We start from the raw sequence: 20,824 nt of genomic DNA, 5'->3' as shown, positions 1-20,824 counted from the left end.
GAAAAACGTGTTCTACCAGAAATCAATCAACAGTGAGGGAACATAGAAAAGGTGGTGTGCAAAAGGAGGAAAAATATAGGTTCAAGAAGTATGAGTGCTGCAGAAAGTGCAGGAGGTTTGGAGAACAGGAGAAATGCCATGCAGAGGGGATGAGAAGTCAAAGCGCAAAAAAGCTGACAATGTTCCTGGGTGTCCCGCCGTGAGTGCAGTGCCGGACTGGGAATCCTTGTCAGGAAGGCAGAAGGTGACCGCTACAAAGAGCAGTAGAGGAGCCTTTCAGGAAGGACAGGATGTGCATATTGAACTAACAAGAAAGAGGAGCGGCAGACTGGCAAGTGTCAGCGGACACTCGGGTCACTCCGAGAGGGGCTGTGGAGCCCGCGGTTCACAAATCTTGAATTCTGAATGTAATGAAAAGCTGAATGCTTGCAATCTAGAATGCTATACAAAATGAAAAGCTGAATGTTCACAATCTTGAATACCAAACAGCTGAATGCTTGAAATCTTGATTACCGAATATAACAAAAAGCTGAACATTTGGAAACTTGAATACCCAATGTAACGAAAAGCTGATTATGTTCAATCTTGAATGCTGAATGTAATAAAAAAGTCTGACAGAATGTAGCATCAAAGGGGCTATTGAACCCAAACCATAAAAAGGAGACCAACATTTAATGTTGAACGAGATGAGAGGGGCTATTGAGTCCATACAGTGAAGATGTGGATATATTGCTGACTTTGGCAAGAATGGCTCCATGAACCTGCACAACAAACATTATCTATCTATCTATCTATCTATCTATCTATCTATCTATCTATCTATCTATCTATCTATCTATCTATCTATTTCTAAAGCACCAACCCCCGTAGGCATCCAAAAGCCATAATTGTAAAAAAGACACCTCCACAGTAAAGTGAAAGAATTGAAATTGTGAACCATTGAATACCAACTATGGGACCTATGATGGGTAGACCTTGCGGTCTGACAACTGTGCCTAGATCAGAAGCCACAAAAAGATTGGACAAATAACTAAGAGGTGTGAACCATTGGTGAAGATAATCAAAAGAGGGTCAAGTGGATCCTATCATATCTCTCGTGAACGTATAAACCTATGAACATTTGGTAACACGTTAACTGCTGGAAGTGACACTTGGGGACGGGAACTCTGAGAATTAAACTTTTAGAACCTTTATCTTGGGGAGGGGAGTGCCAAGACTACAGTGTTGTGTATGAACTTTTGTTGTGTTTGAATTTGGGGAAGGGAGACCAGTCTGATGTGAACTGTGATATTTGCAAATCTACACAAGGTAACCTCAGAGCTTGCTTAGTTACTGCTGAAAGGAAGTTTTATTGGACCTGTGTTGAACTTGAATCATAGAACTTTAGAGGAACCTATATTACTACTTTTTGAACAATTGCTTTAGAACACTAACTTTTTGGTTGAAAGCATTTCTCCACTAGTTTTGTTCTAGTTGTAAAGACAAGCGTAGGTTTTGACACAGATAGACGTTCTGATTTTGGACTCACTGACATAGACATACTTTATATTTCTTTAGAGAGGGAAACCCTGCCTTAGTATTGGGTTAGTTAGGTGATACAGCATCCTGATTATTAATACAGTTTGGTTGAATTATATTTTTGTTTTCTGTATCATCTCTCTTCATAGTATGCCTGTCTCACATAATGTATGAGGTGCAATTGTGCACATACTCCCCTTCATCCAGTGGCTGCGCAATGAATGCAGCTGGATTGATGATGCAGCACCTCACTATTAGGATGGATGAATTTGACAATACCACCTCATATCCTGAAACGCTTTGGCTAGTCAGGGTGTATTCGGATTTTTCTAAAATTGCAAAAAGTTCATGCTCGACATGGATCATCACTGGACAGCCCATAGTGTTGAGGATTACTAAATTGGAAACCCTTCAGCGGCATGTGCCTGTTCGCATGGGAAACGTCCCTGCTGTACTTGGTCTGGAAGACCACCTTAATAGGCCAGATGTTTGTGCCGTAGTGGCTTCTTCTGGGTGAGAACAGCTGTCATGACGTTAGAATGTGAGAAAAGAAAGAACATTTTCTTTTAATCTCAGATTGCTAAAACGGGTGCATTGCTGAGTGCTTCTACTAGCTCTTTTGAACAAATCACTAATTTCCCCTGTCCACACTATGGGACCTTTTTAATTTTCTGTGCTTCCTTCAGCCTCTACCGGAGGGGCTTGGTGTATGTGGAGTAATCAAATACCCAGATCCTGCAGTAATAACATAACCCCAGGAACTGCTGCATCTCTTGACCAGGTGTGGCTGTGGTGTGTTGTGTACTGCTGATGCCCTTTCTGGGGTAATCCTCCTTCCCTCTTGCACATCTTTTTGGCAATATTGTAGTTTTTCCTTGTCAACCTTGTATCCGTTCTCTGTCAATAGTGTTAGGCGTGTCACTCAATCTGATATACACTAGTCCTCTGTGGTGCTACACAACTGGAAGTCATCAATGTACTGGATCACTGTGCTAAGCATTTGCAAGTTGCATAAATCCATCTGCATCTCTCTGTTAAAAACAATTGGGGATTTACAATGTCCTTGCATGGGGATTCTGATCTTTTAATGATGCCCTGTTGCTATCGGCCATACATTGTTTCAAACACCCCCTCATCTGCTTCTTGTGACAGGGTTTATTGTTTCACTCAGGGCAAGAGTGGCCTTTCATTCAGTTTTATGGGGACCACCCTTGCCCCTTTCAGCACACCCACGTCATGGGGCCCACTTGTCCATATTCCCTTTGGTGCTTTATTCAAATCTTCTTGAAAGTGGGCTTATATCATGCTTAATTGTTGTATTTTCTCAGGAAACTCTCTGTGTTCTACAATCACCTGGCATGGAATGCATATCTGAAACACTATTTCCCCTGCATCATCGTCATCTGTGAACAACGTTGTGCTGGATCAATACACAGGAATGCATGCCACTCTTTACCATCTTGATCTGCCCCATGCAGAATCCACATTTCTTTCCTTATAAGTGCTACTTCTAAGTGTATTGCGATGATCTTTCCAGCTGCTATTTCTTTGTGCACTGCTGGTCTGAATAATAACTCTGTGTGCAATTGAAAAATATTGTCCTTTATATTGGCCACCCAACCCAACAATACCTGTATGCCATAAGGGAACATCTCTGCATTCAGTGGTACCCCTTGCAGGGTTCTGTGTGCACAGAATGCTTGTAAAGTGCATATACCCGTGTGTAAAGTATGCCTGGTTTTCCACATACAATGCCCTTTTCTGAGTATTAAATGGTCATCCACAATTTGCTCATGAGGCCTCTGCCCAATATGGTAATATGCGTATGCCTTGAACACAATGGGGTGCTACAATTTGTTGTGTGCCTATGTTTGTCCATTACTTAGTTTGACACGCAAAACAATCCCTCCTTAATACAAGACTTAGTTGTTCCTGTGTAGAACAAAAATGAACAATCCTGGTGGCCTATTTTCACTGCCTCCTCGTGTTCCTCTTCAAGGTCTGCAGTTACTGAAAGGATTGAGCACATCAGAATACTCTGTGGACTGGCCTATTGTGTATTCATGTTCTACCCTGGGAATCTGAATGGGTTACCTCGAAGCGCTGTTGCTCCTGTATAGTGTGGTATTGTGTTCTGTGGTTGCAACATGCTGTCCCATTGTGTCTTTGAGTACGCGTATGCCTGCAGATAATTGGGGTGTGTGCAGGATGACACTAGCTGTTGTTGGCTACTGCTCTGTGGCACTTTGACAATGGGGGTGCTCCTGTTTGAATATTTTGGGAGAATAGCACCTGTCTGTTGGGAGTTGCATTTGTTGCTGTGCGGGCTGCATCTGGGTGATTCCATGTGTTAATATCCCCGCAAAAATATCACCATCTGGCAATATTAACCCATTGAACCTTTGGGAGACACTCACGCAATCCCCATATTATTTTAAAGGGCTCAGGGATCAGGGGATACCCCCTCAACCCCCGCTCCCATTTAGCCCAAAAAGGATCCCCACTAATAATATTGCCTATGGCTTTTGCTGACGACCATATAAATGGCGATATTATTGGTGGGGATAATATTACCTGATACCATCTGGGCATGTGTCACCGGTTGTATACGAATTGTTCGTTTTACAACTGTTCGAATGACAATTGACCTTTTCACAATTGACCAAATTGTGAAGGTCAATTGTACCATATATGTGGGGGGAAACCCCCCACAACCCCCCACACGACCCACCCAACGCCAAACCCCCCAAAACCCATATATATATATATATATATATATCTATATATATATATATATATATATATATATAGATATATATATATATATATATATATTCGGTCAATTGTGAAAAGGTCAATTGTGACCCTTTAAATTCGGTCAATTGTTCATTCGAACAAATGTAAATGAACAATTTGGGTAATACCGTGTCTCCTGTGTCTGTTGCTGTGAGGGATCAGTGGGGGTCTGGTACATTGGGTCCCATCCTGTTTGTACTGTGTTTGCATTATGTTCCTACATTCCTGTGTAAAGTGACTCATTTGGCCACAAAGAACACATGGCTCTCCCCGACCCTGGGTCTTGGCCCTCTGTATCCATATCCCCTTCTCCTCTGAGTGTATCCCTTTACTTATTGATAATACCAAGTCTGTGGGAAACATCCACCATGTTGATTTTACCCCCCCTGCTGGTAATATCCTTGTGGATAATGCCCCTCTGTTGGCAGAACATTCCCTTGATGGGGTTACACTCCCCCTTGCTGGGAACCCCTCCCCTTTGATCAACCACCCTGAGGATCCCCCCTCTGGACTAACATGCCCTTGTACAAGTTTGAAAGTACTGATCCTTCCATAGTAAGTTTAGCTAACATCTTCTGATTAACTTTGCTTAATTTTTGGATGTGTTGAATGCTTTTCTTATGTCCGTGGGGTGGCCCCTAGACAAAATGTAGTAAAAGACAAGTATGCACGGTCCCATGACTGTTGCGTCTTTAACATCCACATTTCCTGTATTTGCTCAATGTACTGTGCAGGGTCTTCATCCTCTTTCATTGTGCATGTCAAAATGGCCTGCATGTATGATATGTCTAGGTACATGGTCCTCAATACCTTCCATACATGTGTGCGAGACATTGCTACTGAATTTAACTCCCTGATATCCTGCCTGAACCATATTGTATCCACTTGCTCACCCATTGAGAGGGCAAATAACGTCTACATGTCACCTATTGTGAGGGCCATCCCGGCTGTCTCTTTTTTAAAAGCATAAATCTATTTGCCTGCCCCTGCTGTGAAGGACAGCAAGCTATACACTACATTTTTCTTATCCATGTTTGGCCAAGGCATGTACTGAGGTCCCCTTCAGCCCTTCTTTGGTAAAGGGAACTGTGTCTGCGGCTTTGATGTGTTCTTACCCTTTGCAATGCTTACTACAGCTATCCTGGAAGTCGGAGAAAGGTGGGCACTACTGAGATTAGTAAAGACATTCTTTCTTTGGTTTAAATTACACTTATTTTGTGTGGAGCAACCAGTCTGTAAGGGTACTTGTGACACCAGGACCAGAAACTATCTAGTCAAGAAAAAAAGCTGGATGAACAATGCCGCAAAGAACAATGCTCTAGCTGTTGCTCAGTAGCCTGAGATTATTTGTGTGTATTGCTTTTTCGGTTTCAATAATGATTCTTCAATACTTTTTATAAATTGTTTATTCCCAATTTATTTCATTTTTAGATGTGCATATGCGGAATCGTTCCATTTATTTATTCATCTGCCTTGTGGGTGAGCCCATCCATACATAAATCCATAGATTTATGTGGTTGTGGTTATTTATGCCTATGCATTTTGGAGTCTAGCTCCTTCCTCAGGGCCTAAACCACATTTTACTCAGTAACCTTAGGTATCAAACAACAATTGTAATAAATATTCAGAATATTCAGTTAGTTTGGAATGTTAAATTGTAGCAAAAGTCAAAAAGATACATACAGTATATAACATATAGATGTATTGCGGAGAGAGGGAACAAAAAATAAGAAAAAACATAGTGTAAGGTCCAGTGCCTATTTAAATTGGAACATTACTTAATATGCCCAAAACATTGAATTACTATAGGGAATGAAACATGTGAACTGTACGTGATTGTCAGCAGTCTAATATCTAAAATAAAAAAACAAAATAAATAAACAAAATAAATGTGTGTAACAGAATATGTTCAGAGATACGTGTGAGTGACATGAGTAAAGAGGCAGCATTTTACTTTATGCGCAGATGTTCAGTAGGAGTGTATAGACTCCTCGTGGGACCTAGGTAGAAAGAATTAAATGAAAATGTGGGATAACGCAGGACTTCTGAGTTGTTCCCTTTTACCCAAGAGATGGTGGGTTAGAGATTGCCTCTTACCTTGCCACAGGCTGTGTGCAGACTTGTGGAGCCTCACGGATCGCTAGAGTCTAGTGGCGGCTACTTCCTTGTTTATGTAGTTGCCATGGTGATCCTTCCGAGGCGTCATGGAACGTCGACAGATGTGCCGACGCTGTGATGCCCCGTGTCCCGCATCCCCTTGGTAACAGGGGAACGGGAATGAGGATCAACAGAACGCGTTTTATTTCCCCTTCGCAATGTTGTGAATGAGTTTGCATCAAAGAGCGGGTTGCTCCATTCCATGAGGCGCACATCCAAAGGTCGGTGTGAACTTAATAAAGTTACAAATGTTGTGCACAGATTTTACTTACAAGGAAATAACATGTGATCTGGAAATGGATCCAAATAATGCTATGTCAATGTTGTACTGTGTAAAGTCAGAATGGGTGAAACTGTTAAGTGTGACCTCAGTGTGACTTATAGTGGGGTAAATAATAATAATAGGAAAAAAGGTACACATGAAGGTGGATAAGTCATGTTATTGCAGTAAGGAGGGTACGAGCCAGAGGGTTTGATCTGGTATAGAGTACAAATCAGTTTATCACTTAACAAGTCTATTGGGTAGTTATCATTATACTCCTGTCAGTATCTCATACATTGTCCAAAAACAGATTAGGCTCAGATAACCAAAGGACCATGTTAAGCCATATAGTTGCAATTGTATTATGTTATGCTTGAAAATTGGAAGTATTATGTACTTTCCCCTTAATGCATTGTATTTGCGTTGGAATGTATTCAGCCCTATAGGTGCAATCCCTCAAAAACTCACATTTAACATTCACAGGTTATATAAATATATACATAGAAAATGCACGTTGTTACTGGAAATATTCCCAAAAGTAACAGGACCTATTTATCTCTTTGTTTAGTCCTCTTAGGGCAAGAGTTCCCAATCGATCTATTCAGAAGCATTCTCTTCTGTCAAGTCTCTGCTGTAGGTTCTCATGAAGCTCATGCTTGTGGACAACTTCCAGTATAAAAAATTGTGCCCCTTTTCAATCCAGTGTTTGGCCACTGATGAGTTAATGTTCTTGTTGCGTATACATGAGCAGTGCTCATTCCAGCGTAATTTGGCTTTCCTTTTAGATTGTCCCACGTAGTACAGACCACATGGGCATTTAATTGAATACATTATGTTTTGCATGTCGCATAATCCTTTATTGGCAATTTTTTCGCCAATTTGTGGGTGGTTTATGCTCTGTCCTTTCTGTATGTAGCTGCAGTTGCTGCATTGTAGACATGGGAAAGTTTGTTTGCACCTAGTCTTCAATTTCTTTTGTGCTGGACGTGTTTGTACTAAGCAGTCTCTAAGATGTTCTCTCCGCTGGTATGCAAATGTTGGTAGGTCTTTGAATAGATGTTCAATTTTCTGGTTGCATGATAGCATCTGCCAGTGTTTCTACTACTGCTATCCTTCCTGTTCTATTTCTGAGTGTCTGCGACCAATCTCTACCGCTCTCCCTTTCCAACTCCCTCTCCTTTTCCTTTTTTTCCTTTGTCATCTCTACTTCTCTTTGTCCCATTCTCTTTCCAAAAATTAAGTCCTTTCCTGTTTCCTCCTCTTTTCCATTGACCTCCTCTGTCAAGCAGTCATTTTCTGTGGACTCAATGCCCGTTGATTCTACTTTGGGGAAGCCTGCATCCAGGCAAGCTGTACTGTCCAATTAGAATTTTATTTTTCAAGACATGCATGTGTCTGGGGTTACCGCTGTGCGCCAGCCCTCCTTCTTCTACTGTGCTGCCCTTTTGAGCTGCAATTCTGCTTGCTTCATCACATCTTCTATCTGCCTGCACACGTTCTTCTCTATCTTTGATACTTGTGTTTTTCTAACCATATCTTTGGAGGTGTTGGTACTTTATTTGTTTTTTTGTGGTGCTCGCTGTGGTAGTGGTGCTGGCCCCTTTCTTTTTCATTGTCACCCCTGTCTTGTCCTCCACTGGAGGTACATGATAGGTGTTGATATATCCTGTTGCTGGTTGGAATGTAGCTTGAACCCATAAAGGGGCGGTGCACATGGACTGGGGCTTGTGTCTGTATTTTTTACTACTTCTCTGAGGGACTTTTCTCTACATTACTTGAATATCTTCCAGAGCACTAAAATGCTTTGCCTGCTCTTCAGTTTCTTTCCTCTGTGTTTAGCTAAGAGAAATGCAAACATGTTTTCTATAATCTCACTTTCAAATGTACCGTCTTTGGGCCATTCATATCGATACTTAATTATTGTATCTTCATTTTGTGGCAATTTTCAACATGGATGCTCCAGTTGCGTCTCCATAACACCCCCTCCCTCTTTTGCCAATGTCAACCCCTTGTTTTTTAAAAATGCCAATCATAATGACTTCACTTATTCAAGCCTCAAAAGCTATTAACGAAAATAAAGATTACAGGTCGACCAATATTTTACTTTCACCACACCATACCATACCTCATAACCAATATTATCTCAATACACTACCCCACCTTTAAGTCAATCTTCAACACAACATGCTACCACATTAAAACCAAACAACAACAGTAACTAGTCCTACTAACAACAATATTCTCGGGCCCGCAGTCCACACAATATATCCACTACCGACACTTTTGTCAGGCCCTGAGCCTACACAAAATTTTTATCTCTACACTGTGCGGTCGTTCCTCTGAGGAGATCCCAAACCATATACTTATACACAGCACTGTCCTCATAATATCATAAACATTTCATTAACCCCAAAAGGAAATGATATGACTACACAGTGCCATTTTTCTTCCTACTGGATAAAATCCCCTCAATATTTCAGTAGTTTGCATACAATACTACACGCCGCCATTTTCTCCACCACGGAGAGATCCCTTCAATGTCAGCTATACACCACTAAAGCCCAATGCATTTACAGCTCTCTGCTTTCTTACACTTGTACACTCACATACTATTGGATCTTTGAGTCCTTTCGACACTGATTCTCCCCTTTTAACTGCCTGCACATGCCTCTTCATTTTGTGCACTCTATCTAATCTTGGCAGGCCCGCACTGCACCTCTTAGCAGTGCGGCAGGGATCCCACAGCTTCACCAAGAGAATTGAAGATCTCACTGGGCACTCCAAATGTAAAGGGGTCCCCCCCATCATGTAATCCGAGAAAAAGTAGAAAAAGTAATCCAAAATGAGTGCACATCTTTGCAAGAAAGAACACAGCTTTATTGATTAATCAGCGGGGAGAGAAAACAGACAGACAGTTCTGTACAACTGATCTGGACAAGCATTTCTCGACCCACATCTAGTGGGCGGTACATTTTAAGGAAAGAAAACACACATTTGAATAAATCACATTTATTACATTTGAGGACCGTTCTAACATGGTGATTGGACACTTGTCATCCGGAACGCAAAGCATAACATCCCTTCATGACGTCATGGCGCCAACCATCCCACCTCTCAAAGACATCAACATGTGCTGACTGACAAAAATCCTACATTAAAACAAAAAGTGTCTAAACTTAAAGACACTCCCGTCCCCTGCACACCTTACAAGCTGAAATAAATCAGTCAAATTTCATAACATTTGCACTTTTATATATAGAAAGAATTGTCAATTTAGAACATAGGTAACAAAATATCTTCATAAAAGTACAGAAAAAAGGTATCAACTGACTTCCAATATGGCCAGCATGAAAAACAAATCAAACCAGACAAGAAAATAAGCTCCCAATTTTGAACTGCAGCTTCAAGCTCTACGCGTTTCGGGGACTATCCCCTTCTTCAGGAGCAAAAATATCTGCAAGTATAGATATATATACAATTAGAGGACATCTCACATAACATTAAAAGTTTGGGCAAACTAAACACATTAAATAAAGAGAATACATTAAATAATTATGTACACATAAATCCAACCACAATTCTACATAACATACACAAGTGGTTGTATATTCACAGTGGTACAACTGGTATGGCTCCAAATGTAAATCTCAAAATGCATTAAAACCTAAAACACTTATACGCATGTACCTCACAGTGGGAATGTTGTCAAAGAAAATAGAGTCTCTGTCTGTGCATCTGTCTGTGCATGACGTACACAGAACCAGGATCCCTGCAAATACTCCTGCCGTCCTCAACAAGTGAAATATGATTGCCGAACTCTGGAATACCAAAGCATATCTATCAGCTCCAATTACACGTAGTTAAATCACCAAACCTTAATGACTAAACAACTAGTTCCAAAAACACCTATTACTCATTGGCAACTAATGTATGCAGCTCAACGATCAGCAAAATCCTCAACCTTGTGCCACCACCTCATCTTTGTGCCAACACATCAACTTAACACAGAAAGTTAAAAAGCCCAAATCCTCAAAGAAAACCCAAAATTTAAATTGTGCAACTCTTCCAACATATATTATTTACCTAAGGCAAATCAATAGCCAATCGAATCCAAATTCAGGACTTCCAGTACCCCGCATCCAATGTAAAGCATCCTGCTGATTATAGAAATGTATAATGCAACTAAAAAACAAACACAAAATATACCATTTACAAACTAACACCACCTTTCCAATACAAACATAAATAAATATAAACACATCCACACAGCTTAAACTTACTTCCAGAAGCGCACCACTTCACCTCAGATTCAACGTCTCCTCTCCAATTCACACGTAACAGATCCCAACCCACAACACACTTCCTGGCTCATTTTATACTGTTTCCTGGTAGTCACATGATAAAGTCACGTGACCCGCCGGCACTGAATACTAAAAGAATGCACAAAGCTCCCTGCAACCTGCCAAATACACAGGTAATGCTATCTAAGCACACAGGTACTGAGTGAGTAAATCAAACAAAATAAAAAAGACACCAAAGATGAATGTGTGTGTATTTAAAAAGGAGATAGACATAGAAGAAAGACTGCATTTTTGAAAAAATTAAAAAAATAATAAATAAGTGCCTTAAAACTATTGCTGTCCATCAACCATACTTAACTACGCGGCAAATTCAGAAAAAAACCAAGTAAACTAGTTATGTACTAAAGATAAATGTGTGTGTATTTAAAAAGAAGATAGACATGGAAGAAAGACTACATTTTTGAAAAAATTGAAAAAATAATGAATAAGTGCCTTAAAACAATTGCTGTCCATCAACCATACCTAACTACGCGGCAAATTCAGAAATAACCAAGTAAACTAGTTATGTACTAATTACCCAAACCCAATAACTACTATTCCATACACCTCTCCTGGAACAACCAGTATGTAACCCCCGGAAAACACAAATCCCTCCATGTGACCTCAAACTCATATCAATTTATGCATTATGAACTACGCGGCAAATTCAAAAATAGCCAAGTAAACTAGTTATGTACTCATTACACAAACCCAATAACTACTCTTCCATACACCTCTAATGGAACAACCAGTATGTAACACCCGGAAAACACAAATCACTCCATGTGACCTCAAACACATATAAATGTATGCATTATGAACGACTTAAACCATTCACCAACCATACCTCGACACCTACACAAAACAATTCAAAGAGAACTCTTCATTGAGCCCTCTTGGAGATAAAGTCCCCAAGAGGTCAATCCAAAACATCTCTCTCTGGGCTAATATTCTCAAAAAGTCACCTCCTCTGGGTGGTTTCTTCACCACTTCCAAAACATTAAACCTCAATTGTGCAATAGTATGTCTAGACATATTAAAATGCCTAGCAACTGAAGATTTCTCATTTTTACACCGTATTTGAGATTTATGTTCAGTCCATCTTTCACGTGCGGATCTGGCTGTCTGTCCAATATACATTAATCCACACGGGCACTTAATGCTGTAAATCACCCCTGTGGATCTGCATGTGGCAAAATCTCTAAGAGTGATTTTTTTGCCCGTCTGCGGGTGAAGAATGTATTCTCCTTTAGCCACATTGTTACAATGACTACATGACAGACAAGGAAATGTTCCCTTTTTTTAGTCACCAATGTCATCTGAATTTCCTTCGGGCCTCTTTCGGCTCTCACAACCCTATCTCTCAGGTTCCTACCTCTTCTATACACCATCATTGGTGGAGATGGAAACAATCTCAGAAGTGTAGGATCATGATGGAGAATCGACCAGTGTTTATGTATGATTCTTTTAACATGCCAACTTTGTCGAGAGAATTTGGAAATATGCAAAATTGCATCAGACTCCTTCTTCACCTTAGGTGTAAGCAATTGCTCCCTTGTAATCGGGAGCGCTCTGTTCTGGGCCTCATTCAGAAGTTGTCCTGGATACCCTCTTTCAGAGAATTTTTTAGAGAGTGACTCACATTCAACTTTAAATTCATCAGTATCCATAACAATTCTCTTAATTCGTAATATCTGACTATATGGCAGACTAGCCATCATTGGCTTTGGATGAAAACTCGCAAAATGCAATAAATTATTAACATCAGTTGGTTTATGAAAAAGTGATGTTTTGACCTGATTATTAACAATTTCTAACTGAACGTCCAAAAAGTGTAACTTGGAGTCACCAATTTCCAAAGTAAATTTTATCCGTGAATGAACAGTATTTAAATACTCAAAAAACACTTGGAGTTCACCTTTGGAGCCACACCACACACCAAAAATGTCGTTGATGTACCTTTTCCAGACAATTATCTTACTGGACCATTCAACATTGTCTAGTACAAATTGTTTTTCAAACCAGTACATGTAGATATTAGCATATGCAGGGGCCATCGCTGACCCAATTGATGTTCCAGAAATTTGTGCAAAATATGAGTCTTGGTACCTAAAGTAACTGTTGTGTAAAATAATCATAATCAACTCAATCACCAACTGTGGATCACATTCTACATTCACAGACTGTAGTAGTAACCACTCTACTGCCTCAATTCCCTCCTGGTGGGGAATCGAGGTGTACAGGCTACATATATCCATAGAAAACAAAATACATTCTGAGGATAGACAAACAATTTCATTTATGTTCAATAAAAAATCAGTTGTATCCCTTAAGTAGGTAGGTATCAACTTCACCAGGGGTTGTAAGATCTTATCAACATATTTAGACAGTGGATCTAAAATACTGTCTGTTCCTGCTACTATGGGTCTCAAGGGAGGATGCGTTGTGTTTTTGTGTATCTTTAGAAGACCATATAGTACTGGTATGATTGGATGTTTATTGAGGAGAAAAGACCTTGTTTTAATCGAGATCCACTCATTATCCAAAGCTCTGTTCACACAGGCTTCAATCACTGATTTAATCTGTATAGTAGGATCACGATCCAATCGCAGATACGTGGAATTGTCATTAAGCATCATTCGACATTGGGTGTGATAGAAAGCAGAGTCCATGACTACTACTGCCCCACCCTTATCTGCTGGTTTTATCGTTAGATCTAAATCTTTAGCCAAGGCCTCAATATCTTTAAGTTGAGACTCTTTAAGATTAACTGGAGTTTTTGAATTGAATTTAATTTTCTTCAAATCATTTTCCACCTTGAATTTAAACATATTGATCACTGGATTTTCTATAGGAGGGTCAAACGTACTCTTAGGTTTAATTTCCAAAACATCCTCCATTTCATCAACTGTTCTGTCAAAAATTTGCATAGAGAAAAACAAATTCAGTTTGATTTTCCGCAACAACAGATGTAAATTAATCTTTTCTTCAAACAGACTAGAATTACTTGCTGGAACAAATGACAGTCCCTTATTCAAAATATCCAACTGATGAACGGTGAGAATTTTACTTGAAATATTCACTACTATGGATTCTCTCACTTGGTTTTCTTTTTGGACCTTGTTCCCACGTCGGGTCTTTTTTCTAAAAAAGGAACCCTCTGCGGAGGGTTTACATTGGCTGTCATCCTTCAATGTACGAGGTGATAACCAGCTCGATGCAAATTGGACCTTGGTGTTGGAGACAGCTTGAGCGAAAACATCTCATCGAACCTGACCAATAAGGTGTCACGTGGACATCAGCAAGGTCAAGAATATTGCTGCACACCCATTCCCATTGCTCAGATTGGATTCCTGTCATGATGCCTACCCCCGGGGAACCAGACCAGGTCCAGCAACCCCAGAAGCAGGCGTCAAGTTATTTTGAGCAAGCCCAAAAACCCCTGCTAGGGGCTGTTTTGGTGCGGTCCTGCCGCCTGTGGCGCCAGGCTCATATGGAGAGTCAATCCTGGCGACATAGGCGCCAGGCTCATAGAGTAGAATTTACCTGATGCAGACCATGCTGCAAGCTTACGTGATGCAGACCATGCTGCAGAGCTCCAAGCCAAATGAGGCTTGGAAGGGACTATTTTACCTAGGGACTATTTTTTACTTGAGTGGGGCTGTTGAGGAATACTTACATGGGACTACTTTGGAGGCTATTTAAACCACGCCCGAAGAGCAGCACACGCTTCGCGTTATTCTGCATCCAGCAGCGTAACGCTCACCGTGTCTGCAAGCCTGCATCCAGTCTTCTGCCACGCCCGCCTCGAGTCTGCAGCTCCTAGAAAAAGGGAGGAACAGAAGGAGAAGAGGTTAGAATAAGAGCAAAACCTTCGATCCTTACCTGAATTCCGGATCCACCGCGCCTTCACGCTGGAAGAAAGAAGCATTTTACGTGCGCCGCCTCGCCTGCTGCAGCGCCGCGCTGAACTCACCGGCCTTCCCAGCATCCTCACGATCCACTGCATCCTTCTACACGTTCCTGCCTCACTCTTGCACATGAGCGGAACACAAGAACAGCAAAGGTGAGCCAAGGGAATAAACAGAGGCAATAGTAACTACCCCCATAGACTTACCTGATTACCGCTGGGGGTACTATTCCTCTTCACGAGTCGGTGCAGTCTCCATTGCATTCTCGCCGTACCCTGGCCCCTAAGGGGAATGAAAGGACAACAAGGTGAGACGAAGGGACTAACAAGGGGAACTCTTCTCACCACAATATACTTACCTAATTTTACCGCCGAAGGTATTATTCCTCGAACTTCATATTTTCTCTCCACACCTGAATAAGGGAGCAAGCCACAGGTTACATTCTGGCCTTATTTTATTGAACTGTGTAGGATAAGCCAAATCCTTACCAGAACTTCGTCAGCTACCACGAGGAACTCTTCGCTGGGGTCAAGCTGCAAACTGCAAGGAATCGGACAAGAGTGAAAGTCAGACATGTGAACTCTTACAAACTACATACTTTTCGGAGTCAATATTGTTCTGGAACTCACCAATTCCTTCGAGCCAGTGAAGCAACTGGTTATCAACGCGCCTTGCGTTCAATGCAGGATGGAGAGCTCCTCTTTTCAAACCATCAGGTGAGACTATAAGAGGGGGCAACAAAGGTGATCTGTGGGGAGAACAGCGGGGGTGGGGGGATTTACGCTCAACCCCATGGGTGGTTAATGCCCTTTCTCCATTTACAGAAGAATATTCCTACGGGCCAAGCAAACGAAGCTAGGTAGGCCGGTCCAGTCCATCATCTCGGCCCTACACGTCACATTGGTGGAGACCGCAGCTGTCTAGTTCAGATCGACGCCTCTGTGGGAGCCAGGTGAGCGTAACAATCCCTCTGTCCCTCACCCCCTTCACCTCTGTGCACCTGCTCGGCCATACTACCTACCCAACTCCCTTCTCACAACATGGTGGCAACTGTGCTTGGAAAACCTTCCAAGGCACCATTGCTGGACTTTAATTTATTGTATTTAATTTGTTTTTACTCCAGTAATCTTGCCTGGGCATCTTCGTGCATGGCACTGTGGCATTCACATTATCGGCTGGGAACTCTCCTGTTTGGATAGATTTTTCCGGCCCATGAGAAATAATGCCCCTTGCAACAATTGATTGGATACTGTCTGGCATTCTCTGCCTTCTTGACTTTTGCTATCCTACTTCTCTGCTCCCTGCCGAATTGAAACACAGCTAAAAATGAAGCTTGATGCCTTCAATATGGCTGGCTGAAAATACATTTCTACCATGGGCCTACAGAAATATGACTGTCCTATTGTTCACATATTGCTCATAAAAACACCTACACCTCTACTTACCAACACTAAATCTATTTGTTAAGACAAACACCATCTTTTTGCCCTTTTACCTACACTTATATAAGTGCTATCAACCCTGCCTTTGACCCCAATACTGTCACGCATGTGGTTTTCTGCACAGCACCAGCTCTCTGATGTGTAACACACCATGTGTACCCTAAATACACTGTGACGCCACACCTTACGATTTCACTGACAACATGACCCTTACGTCACCATGTCACTCTCATAGTTTTTACATGGGCCCCCCCTTGTGGACATTGGATCTGCATATTTACACTGTCCAGGGGAGGCTTCCATTGTGATATAGTAACCAATCAGAGTAGCACATTCATGTGGAAACTGATGGCAGAGTTTAAGAGATACTCCAGATTAAATTATTGCATACCTTAGTTAATCATCTTTAAAGAGATGGCTTAGTGGAGCGCTTTGAACAGACTTTGAAAAAAATTGTTAGAAATCTGGTTGAAACCGATGGGCATCATTGGATACAATGATCCTTTGATATTATTTTGCCATCCAGAAATCACCACATCCATCCTTATATTTTTCTCCTTTAGAAAGAATTTATGGGCGCGACCTGAAGGACATATTAGATAAGCTCCAAGAAACCTGGGAGGAAAGGGAGGAGGCTTCCCTTCCTATTTCTCAAACTGCCCAATGGCTGAAAGAGCATATCACAATTTTAGGTAAATAGTTACTAAACACCAAGAGAAAGCCCAAGAAAATCAGAAGTCTTATTGTCATCAGAAGGCTGTTCATGGCTCTTTTTCTGTAGGACAAAAGGTTCTTGTTCTTTTGCCTGCTTCCGATCAAAAACTGCTTTTTAAATGGTATGTGCCTTACGTGATCTTGGAGAAGAAATGGCTGTATAACTATCTTGTAGCCCAACCCAACCAAAGAACCAAGACCTAGGTATATCATATAAACCCCCTAAAGAAGTGCAAAGTGGATTCAGTGGAAACCACCTCAGTGACAATGGCTACACATCTAATGGAGGTACATTCTATAAATAACCTAGTCTCCCCTGAATAAACAACAGAACAACTTTGAGGCATCCAAGACCTGTAATCACAGTTCCTTGATGTCTTTTATAATACACCCGTGAAGTTAAATTTTTTAAGGCACCATATTCTGCCCCCCGACCCCTTGAAAGGTTGTAAATTTAAAACCATACCGTATTCCAGAAGTGAGGAAAGAAACAGGAACTGTAGAAAATGCTGGAGGTGGACATAACAGAACCATGTGATGGTCCGTGGTCCTCGCCAATAGTCCAAGTCGCCAAACCAGATCAGTCATAAAGATTCTGTAATGACTTCAGAATGCTCAATACCATCTCCTAGTTTGACAGTTATCCTATGCCAAGGATTGATGATTTAATTGACAAACTGGGACCAGTGACTTAATACTCCATGATAGATCTGACAAAGGGCTATTGGTACGTTCCTTTAAATCCCTTTGAAACGGAAAATACATCTTCTCCCTTTTGGCTTACATGGAGCCCCAGCAACATTTCAAAGGTTGGTGGTTCAGGTGTTGTGACCCTTTTCCCATTTGTGTGGTGCATACCTAGCTGACATTCTAATCAACTGCCAAACCTGGGAAGAACACCTTTTCCATTTCTACAAAGTTGTGGGGGCTCTAAGGAACGCAGATGTTCAGAGCCAATCCCCAAAAATGCCATTTGGCTCACCCAGCCATGAAATATCTTATGTATTTGTTGGCAATGGGTGGGTGCATCCACAGCTGCAGAAAGTATGAGCTGTTGAAAATACTCCTATTCATAAAACGAGGAAAGTCGTTGGTGCATTTGTAGGCCCCACAGGCTGTTATCGAAGATGTATACCTAGATATTCCACAATAACATGTTGTCTAATGGATAAATTGAAGAACACAGAACTGCAAAATTTGCGATGTGGTAAACAAGATCAGGCCAGCTTTGACACACTAAAGCACATACTCTGTAGTGAACCAATATTGAAGGTTCCTGATTTTAACAAGGAGTTCATACTACAGACTGATGTGTTTAAAGTGGGTCTTGGTGTGATCCTGTCCCAAAAATATGATGGGGTTGAACATCCTGTATTGTATGTTAGCAGAAAACTCTTTCCTTGCAAGACAAATAATGCCACTATTGAGCAGGAGGCTTTTGCCATCAAATGGGCTGTAGTATACATAAAATACTACTTAACTGGTTGTAAGTTTAGACTAGCTATTGACCACTCACCTCTATCTTAGCAAAGGTTGAGGAAAGATGCCATCCTGCATAATGCATTGGTTTTTAGATCACCCATCCTTTTGTTTTTCGGTTGAACAAAGGAAAGGAAAGGAGCATGGGAACAAGGATTTTCTTTCTAGATTTCTGCTATGTGAAAATGGGGGAACCATTCCATTAGGGCAAGAGTATGTGATGATTCATGGGATAACGTCACTTCAATCCAGGAGGGGAGCCCTTCATTGTGCAGCTATTGAGGCGAGGACTCCACCCGATGGTCCCCTTGATGACAGGGACCTGGTATGTTTGCATTTAGACGTGGGAAGGTCCACACCACCAAATGGTGATAATGTGCATGGTGGAATGCAAATTTGCAGGGCATAATGTAGCTTGCATGCTTTTATACTGTCCTTTTTACCTTGTATGTTGTGTAGCATTCACAATTACAATACACACTGCCTGACATGATAGCAGGTTTGACTTTTTTCTGGCATTGAAACAAGGATCTATTTTCGAAGCCATCTGGCTGTGGTATGCTTAATACGAGTGATTGGATTGGTCGTAGTAGGTGTAACAGGGTCAGAGCCTTGACCCTGTCAAGAGGGCATTGAGAACCCTCTTAACATGGTTAGGAGGCCTGCAAAGGCTTTCACCAGTGGCATTATTGGCACAAAGGTGAGGTGGAGGATTTGGGAGGGCCCCAGCCCCTTTGTATGTGCTTCATTCCAATTTAAGGTGACCACTATCTATCAAACAATGCCTGGAGTACTTTTTGCTGGCCAGAGTTCTGTTGCTTGAATTTCAGGGCTACAGATACCAGGAAGCAAAGCAGCAACGAGACATCAAGGCACTCCAGTAGAAGGACTCACAGCTTCGTTAAAGACAAAGAACCAGCAAAAAGAGCCCACAAACCATTGCCAAGATGAAAACAAAATCAGTGCGTTTCTGCAATGGCCACCGTGTCACCGAACCCCATGACAAAGAGACTAACCCAAACAAAAAGTGGCCATGGATAAGCAGGGATTTAAACATTTCTTGCGAATGTGGCACCAATCAAAGAGGGAAAGTAAGACTGTATTGGCAGCAAAGACATTCTGAAGCAAATGGGAAAGGGAGTGAGGCATATACAAAAAAACTTCAGTAGACAGCAAGTGTGCGTGTTGTTTGGGTGAGGTTGGGTGGAACTGAGGAGGACCAAACGTCCAGACAGAGGAAGGGTGGTGGAACAGAGCATTGGGAAGACTGTGGTGGAAATTGTTGCAGGTGAAGTGTTTGTTGTGAGAGGGAGTGCTATCTGTCTATATACCTACATCGATGAGTGTTGATAGCTCTGAGTGTTGGATACATACACAGTAGAAGGATAATTGAGTGAGAGGTAGAAGGGTATCTGAGAGAGTGTAAGAGGTGAATTGAAGTTAGAGGAGAGGATGGGAGGCTAGTAGAGGGTAGTTGAGAGGAGTGGATACATGGTTTTAGGCATCAATATTTTCAAAATAGCTTTTTATTTCACTGGCATCGCATGGGATCATCTATATAGTTTTTGTTTCAGTACAAGGTCCAGCATGCATTTGCTCTGTATCTGAATGTCACTGTAGTTTGGCTTTTAAAATTAAACCCAGCGTGGATCAATTATGGTTCTCAATGTTGCCATAGTTTGAATTTTATTTCACCGCCAGCATGCATCAATTCTGATTCTCACTGTCTCTGTACTTTACTTTGACTTCAACTTCAATGCCAAAACACATCAAATATTCTGCTCAATGTGTCTGTAGCTTGACTGTAACTACAATTGCTGTCATGTGTTTTTTCTGGTTCTCATTGGATCCGTTGTTTCAAGACAACCAGCAGCATGCAAAGACAACCAGTAGCATGTATCTGTGCTGGTTCTCAAAGTCTATGTAGTATGACTTTAACAACAATCACCAGCAGGCTTCATTCTGATTCTCACTGTCACAAGTTACTCCTGTATAGGACAATCTACTTCTGCTTTCCTCTCATCAATGTTTCCCTCAGTGAATCTAAGAGTTTGACTTTTACTACAAGTTCAGCATGTAACAATTCTGATTTTTAATGTCTAATTTGGCTTATCGTTCAACCTCATCACGCATTTCTACCATATCATAAACTGCTTTCATTTGCCTATCTAGCACCAGCCAGAGAAAATGTGGGGAACTTGTTGT

At 41.4% G+C, this 20,824-nt stretch overlaps 1 protein-coding gene across 3 annotated transcripts in view; it reads right to left on the bottom strand.

Moving 5' to 3' along the window:
* The window catches only part of LOC138491912 (dehydrogenase/reductase SDR family member 4-like), a 594,704-nt gene that overhangs the window by 6,826 nt on the left and 567,054 nt on the right, over positions 1-20,824 (bottom strand). For 2 of the 3 annotated variants that reach the window (XM_069618776.1, XM_069618774.1), the window contains exon 11: positions 9,589-10,187. The exons of the other annotated variant lie outside the window; for it this stretch is intronic. The gene's annotated coding sequence lies outside the window, so the exon portion shown is untranslated. Of the gene's footprint in view, positions 1-9,588; positions 10,188-20,824 lie in introns of those variants that run through there. 3 annotated transcript variants of the gene reach the window in all.

The sequence above is a fragment of the Ambystoma mexicanum genome, chromosome 10 (assembly GCF_040938575.1).
Source record: "Ambystoma mexicanum isolate Mex_15411 chromosome 10, UKY_AmexF1_1, whole genome shotgun sequence".
NCBI classification, from domain to species: Eukaryota; Metazoa; Chordata; class Amphibia; order Caudata; family Ambystomatidae; genus Ambystoma; species Ambystoma mexicanum.
This window is presented reverse-complemented; position numbering and strand designations above follow the sequence as displayed.